Here is a 6,347-nt window from a genome sequence, read left to right on the forward strand (position 1 = left end):
TTCCGGGGCCTACTTGGTGTGTGTTTGGGCTGAGCCTAAGTGTTGCACGTGCAGAGGCCATTTGTGGAGTTGAACGCCAGTATCTGTGCCAGTTTGGGCGTTCAACTCTGGTTTTGGATCCTTTTCTGGCGCTGGACGCCAGATTTGGGCAGAAGGCTGGCGTTGAACGCCAGTTTACGTCGTCTATTCTTGGCCAAAGTATGGACTATTATATATTGCTGGAAAGCCCTGGATGTCTACTTTCCAACGCAATTGGAAGCGCGCCATTTCGAGTTTTGTAGCTCCAGAAAATCCACTTTGAGTGCAGGGAGGTCAGAATCCAACAGCATCAGCAGTCCCTTTTCAACCTCTGAATCTGATTTCTGCTCAAGTCCCTCAATTTCAGCCAGAAAATACCTGAAATCACAGAAAAACACAAACTCATAGTAAAGTCCAGAAATGTGAATTTAACACAAAATCTATTAAAAACATCCCTAAAAGTAACTAGATCCTACTAAAAACATACTAAAAACAATGTCAAAAAGCGTATAAATTATCCGCTCATCACAACACCAAACTTAAATTGTTGCTTGTCCCCAAGCAACTGAAAATCAAAATAGGATAAAAAGAATAGAATATACTATAAATTCCAAACTATCAATGAAACAGAGCTTCAATCATATGAGCGGGACTTATAGCTTTTTGCCTCTTGAATAGTTTTAGCATCTCACTTTATCCATTGAGGTTCAGAATGATTGGCTTCTATAGGAACTTCAAATTTCGAATAGTGTTATTGACTCTCTTAGTTCAGTATGATGATTCTTGAACACAGCTTCTTTATGAGTCTTGGCCGTGGCCCTAAGCATTTTGTTTTCCAGTATTACCACCGGATACATAAATGCCACAGACACATAACTGGGTGAACCTTTTCAGATTGTGACTCAGCTTTGCTAAAGTCCCCAATTAGAGGTGTCCAGGGTTCTTAAGCACACTCTTTTTTTTTTTTGCTTTGGACCTTGACTTTAACCGCTTAGTCTCAAGTTTTCATTTGACACCTACACGCCACAAGCACATGGTTAGGGACAGCTTGGTTTAGCCGCTTAGACAAGGATTTTATTCCTTTAGGCCCTCCTATCCACTGATGCTCAAAGCCTTGGGATCCTTTTTATTTGCCCTTGCCTTTTGGTTTTAACGGTTATTGGCTTTTTCTGCTTGCTTTTTCTTTTTCTTTCTATTTTTTTCTTTCTATTCTTTTTTTTTTTTCGCCCCTTTTTTTTTTTCTGCAAGCTTTGTTCTTTGCTGCTTTTTCTTGCTTCAAGAATCATTTTTATGATTTTTCAGATTATCGAATAACATGTCTCCTAGTCATCATTCTTTCAAGAGCCAACATATTTAACATTCTTAAACAACAACTTCAAAAGACATATGCACTGTTCAAGCATACATTCAGAAAACAAGAAGCATTATCACCACATCAATATAATTAAACTAAGTTCAAGGATAAATTCAAAACTCATGTACTTCTTGTTCTTTTGAATTAAAACAGTTTTTATTTAAGAGAGGTGATGGATTCATAGGACATTCATGACTTTAAGACAAAGTTACTAACTACTAATGATCATGTAATGAAGACACAAACATGAATAAGCACATAACATATAAAACGAAAAAACAGAGAAAGTAAGAACAAGGAATGAGTCCACCTTAGTGATGTCCTTGAGCTCTTATATGTCTCTTCCTTGTCTTGGCTGCTCCTCCTTCATTGCTTTTAGATCTTCTCTGATTTCATGAAGGATGATGGAGTGCTCTTGATGTTCCACCCTTAGTTGCTTCCAATAATTGTGTGGAAGAAAATGTATCCCCTGAGGTATCTCAGGGATTTCTTGATTTGCAGTCAAATGTTCTACCACTGAGCTTTTGACCCTTGATGGAAGCTTTTGTCTTCCCTTTCCTCTTTCTAGAGGTTTCTCTGGCCTTAGGTGCCATCAATGGTTATGGAAAAAACAAAAAAAGCTATGCTTTTACCACACCAAACTTAGAATGTTGCTCGCCCTCGAGCAAAAGAAGAAAGAATAGAAGAATAAGAAGAAGATATGGAGGAGATGGATGGCTGTGTGTATTCGGCCATATGGGTGGGATTGGGTGGGGAAGAGATGTTGAATTTTTGAAGGTAAGTGGGTGTATGGGTGTGAGTGGTAAATGGAAGACAGAAGGGATGAGTGTTTATTGGGAATAGAGGATGATTGAGAAGAGAGAAGAGGGTGAGTGAAGGTAGGTGGGGATCCTGTGGGGTCCACAGATCTTGGGGTGTCAAGGCATTTACATCCCTGCACCAATTTAGGCATGCAAAATGCCCTTGCACACAACTCTGGGCGTTTAGCGCCAGGTTGGTGCCCATTTTGGGCGTTCAACGCCCCTTTGCTGCCATTTCTGGCGTTGAACGCCAGAACCATGCTTGTTCTGGGCGTTCAGCGCCAGGATGCTCCCATTCTGGGCGTTCAGCACCAGAACTATGCTCTATTCTGGCGTTTGAACGCCAGACAGATGCTCCTCCAGGGTGTGATTTTTCTTCTGCTGTTTTTGATTCCGTTTTTGATTTTTTTGTTTATTTTGTGACTCCACATGATCATGAACCTAAGAAAACATGAAAAACAATAAAAATAAGAATTAGATAAACATTGGGTTGCCTCCCAACAAGCGCTTCTTTAATGTCAATAGCTTGACAGTGGGCTCTCATGGAGCCTTACAGATGTGCAGAACTTTGTTGAGACTCTCCAACACCAAACTTAGAGTTTGGATATGGGAGTTCAACACCAAACTTAGAGTTTGGTTGTGGCCTCCCAACACCAAACTTAGAGTTTGACTGTGGTGGCTCTGGTTGACTCTGCTTTGAGAGAAACTTTTTCTGCTTCCTCTCCATGGTTGCAGAGAGAGATCCTTGAGTTGTAAACACAAGGGAGTCCTCATTCCATTGAAGGACTATTTCACCTCTGTCAACATCAATCACAGCTCTTGCTGTGGCTAGGAAAGGTCTTCCTAGGATGATGGATTCATCCTCTTCCTTTCCAGTATCCAGGACTATGAAATCAGTAGGTATGTAAAGGCCCTCAACCTTTATTAATACATCTTCTACTTGTCCATAAGCCTGTTTTCTTGAGCTGTCTTCCATCTCCAGTGAGATTTTAGCAGCTTGCACCCCATAGATTCCCAGTTTCTCTATTACAGAGAGGGGCATGAGGTTTATTCCTGAACCAAGGTCACATAGGGCCTTGAAGATCATAGTGCCTATGGTACAGGGTATTATGAACTTTCCAGGATCCTGTCTCTTCTGAGGCAATGTCAGTTGATCCAGATCACTTAGTTCATTGATGAACAAGGGAGGTTCAACTTCCCAAGTATCAATGCCAAATAATTTGGCATTCAGCTTCATGATTGCACCAAGAAACTTGGCAGTTTGCTCTTCAGTAACATCCTCATTCTCTTCTGAAGAGGAATACTCATCAGAGCTCATGAAGGGTATAAGGAGGTTCAATGGAATTTCTATGGTCTCTAGATGAGCCTCAGAGTCCTTTGGTTCCCCAGAGGGAAGCTCCTTATTGATCACTGGACGCCCCTGGAGGTATTCCTCCTTGGGATTCACGTCCTCTCCTCTCCTCACAGGTTCGGCCATGGCGCTTATGTCAATGGCCTTGCACTCTCCTTTTGGATTCTCTTCTGTATTGCTTGGGAGAGTACTAGGAGGGATTTCAGTGATCCTTTTACTCAGCTGGCCCACTTGTGCTTCCAGATTTCTAATGGAAGATCTTGTTTCATTCATGAAACTTACAGTGGCCTTAGATAGATCAGAGACTAGATTTGCTAAATTAGAAGCATTTTGTTCAGAGTTCTCTGTCTGTTGCTGAGTTGATGATGGAAAAGGCTTGCTATTGCTAAACCTGTTTCTTCCACCATTATTAAAGCCTTGTTGGGGATTTTGATCCTTCCATGAGAAATTTGGATGATTTCTCCATGTTGAGTTATAGGTGTTTCCATAAGGTTCACCTAAGTAATTCACCTCTGCTATTGCAGGGTTCTCAGGATCATAGGCTTCTTCTTCAGAAGATGGCTCTTGAGTACTGTTGGATGCAGCTTGCATTCCATGCAGACTCTGAGAGATCATATTGACTTGCTGAGTCAATATTTTATTCTGAGCCAATATGGCATTCAGAGTATCAACTTCAAGAACTCCCTTTTTCATAGGCGTCCCATTGCTTACAGGATTCCTTTCAGAAGTGTACATGAACTGGTTATTAGCAACCATGTCAATGAGTTCTTGAGCTTCTGCAGGCATTTTCTTTAGGTGAATGGATCCACCTGCAGAGGTATCCAATGACATCTTAGATAACTCAGACAGACCATCATAGAATATATCCAGGATGGTCCATTCGGAGAGCATGTCAGAAGGACACTTTTTGGTCAACTGTTTGTATCTTTCCCAAGCTTCATAGAGGGATTCACCTTCTTTCTGTCTGAAAGTTTGAACATCAGCTCTAAGCTTGCTCAGCTTTTGAGGAGGAAAGTACTTGGCTAAGAAAGCCGTGACCAGCTTATCCCAAGAGTTCAGGCTGTCTTTAGGTTGAGAATCCAACCATAATCTAGCTCTGTCTCTTACAGCAAAAGGGAAAAGCATGAGCCTGTAGACTTCAGGATCTACTCCATTAGTCTTAACAGTATCACATATCTGCAAGAATTCAGTTAAGAACTGAAAAGGATCTTCAGATGGAAGTCCATGAAACTTGCAGTTCTGCTGCATCAGAGAAACTAATTGAGGTTTCAGCTCAAATTTGTTTGCTCCAATGGCAGGAATGGAGATGCTTCTTCCATGTAAATTGGAATTAGGTGCAGTAAAGTCACTAAGCATCCTCCTTGCATTATTATTATTTTCGGCTGCCATCTCCTCTTCTTGTTTGAAAATTCCTAACAGGTGCTTACTGGTTAGTTGTAATTCAGAGTCCTTTCAGGTTCTGGATCTGCTTCAACAAGAATATTCTTGTCCTTGCTCCTGCTCATATGACAAAGAAGAAGGCACAGAAAAATAATAATAATAGAGATCCTTTTTTTTTTTTGAATGAGGGAGAGATGTTAGTAGATGAATAAATAAAAAAAAATAGAAGGAGATGAGAGAGAAGAGAATTTTCGAAAATAATTTTTGAAAAAGAGTTAGTGATTTTTGAAAATAGTTTTTGAAAAAGGTTAGTATTTTTTTCGAAATTTTTTTTTTATAAAAAATAAAAATAATTAGTTAATAAAAAAGAAATTTTTGAAAAAGAGGGGAGATATTTTCGAAAATTAGAGAGAGAGAGTTAGTTAGGTAGTTTTGAAAAAGTTAAGAAACAAACAAAAAGTTAGTTAGTTAGTTGAAACAAATTTGAAAAGATTAGAAGTTGGGAAGTTAGAGAAGATATTTTGAAATCAAATTTTGAAAAAGATAAGATAAGAAGATATTTTTTTGAAAAGATATGATAGAAATTAGTTTTTGAAAAAGATTTGATTTTTAAAATCACAATTAATGACTTGATTCATAAGAAATCACAAGATATGATTCTAGAACTTAAAGTTTGAATCTTTCTTAACAAGCAAGTAACAAACTTCAAATTTTTGAATCAAAACATTAATTGATTATGTTATTTTCGAAAATTTGATATAAAAATAAGAAAAAGATTTTTGAAAAATATTTTTAGAATTTTCGAAAATAACTAAGAAATTTGAAAAAGATTTGATTTTTGAAAAAGATTTTGAAAAAGATAAGATTTTCAAATTGAAAATTTGATTTGACTCATAAGAAACAACTTGATTTTAAAAATTTTTTGAAAAAGTCAACTCAATTTTCGAATTCGATGAGAGAAAAAGGGAAAGATATTTTTTTGATTTTTTTGAATTTTTATGAAAACATGAAAATTATGCAATGCATGAAATTTTTAGATCAAAACATGAATGTATGCAAGAATGCCATGAATGTCAAGATGAACACCAAGAACACTTTGAATGTCAAGATGAACATCATAGACACAATTTTGAAAAATTTTTTAATGCAAAGAAAACATGCAAGACACCAAACTTAGAATTCTTTAATGCTTACGCACTAAGGATTCAAGAATGCATATGATAAACATGAAAAGACACAAAACAAAAAATCATCGAGATCAAACAAGAAGACTTACCAAGAACAACTTGAAGATCATGAAGAACACTATTAATGCATGATATTTTCGAAAAAATGCAAGATGTATATGCAATTGACACCAAACTTATAACATGACTCAAGACTCAAACAAGAAACACAAAAATATTTTTGAATTTTATGATTTTCTAATTTTTTTTTGTATTTT

At 37.5% G+C, this 6,347-nt stretch overlaps 1 non-coding gene across 1 annotated transcript; it reads left to right on the forward strand.

The window, feature by feature from the left end:
* The first annotated feature begins 4,412 nt into the window (after positions 1 to 4,412).
* On the forward strand, positions 4,413 to 4,516 carry LOC148570940 (small nucleolar RNA R71). The gene has a single exon (XR_015908000.1). It is a non-coding gene; the product is annotated as a small nucleolar RNA R71 (small nucleolar RNA).
* Positions 4,517 to 6,347: the final 1,831 nt, after the last annotated feature.

The sequence above is a fragment of the Arachis ipaensis genome, chromosome B3 (genome assembly GCF_059453495.1).
Source record: "Arachis ipaensis isolate K30076 ecotype BB chromosome B3, ASM5945349v1, whole genome shotgun sequence".
NCBI classification, from domain to species: Eukaryota; Viridiplantae; Streptophyta; class Magnoliopsida; order Fabales; family Fabaceae; genus Arachis; species Arachis ipaensis.